Raw genomic sequence first — 573 nt, forward strand, 5'->3', positions numbered from 1 at the left:
CAGTGACCCACAAAGGTAGAGTGGTAATAACCAGTTCCTCTTCACTTTATGATGAGGTTGCGTACATTAGCAACTTCATGTAACACTGTAGGAAGAAGAAGAAACATCGTCGACCAATCACAAACGGTTGTGCATTGTTCCCCAAGACGGCGACACCAACGTAGATTTTCAAACATGTGCAATTTATGAACATGTGTCTTACACACAATATCCATTAAATGAAATTACAATGAAATCCAGACCTTTTGCTGCTTACAGGCGTTGATAAATGTCAACGGGAACAGTTGAAAAGTGTGTGCTCCGACCGAGATTCGAACCCGGGATCTTCTGCTTAGATGGCAGACGCTCTAACCAACTGAGCCATCGAGGACGCAGTTGATAGTGCGACTGCAGGGACTTACTCTGGAACGCTCCCCGTGAGACCCACACTTTCCAACTTTCTGTCCAAACACTACATTTGTAGTGCCCCTGCCCAACATACTCATTACTGGCGGTAGTCAATCTACCGATTCCCGTAAGAGTTCGGGCAATGTGAGTGCATCCGCACTAAAGACGATCATTGAGCGGTAATCC

The 573-nt window shown here is 45.9% G+C and overlaps 1 non-coding gene across 1 annotated transcript; it reads right to left on the reverse strand.

The window, feature by feature from the left end:
- Window positions 1-296: 296 nt before the first annotated feature.
- Trnar-ucu lies at window positions 297-373 on the reverse strand. Its single transcript has one exon. It is a non-coding gene; the product is annotated as a tRNA-Arg (tRNA).
- Window positions 374-573: the final 200 nt, after the last annotated feature.

This window comes from Schistocerca piceifrons, chromosome 3 (assembly GCF_021461385.2).
Source record: "Schistocerca piceifrons isolate TAMUIC-IGC-003096 chromosome 3, iqSchPice1.1, whole genome shotgun sequence".
NCBI classification, from domain to species: Eukaryota; Metazoa; Arthropoda; class Insecta; order Orthoptera; family Acrididae; genus Schistocerca; species Schistocerca piceifrons.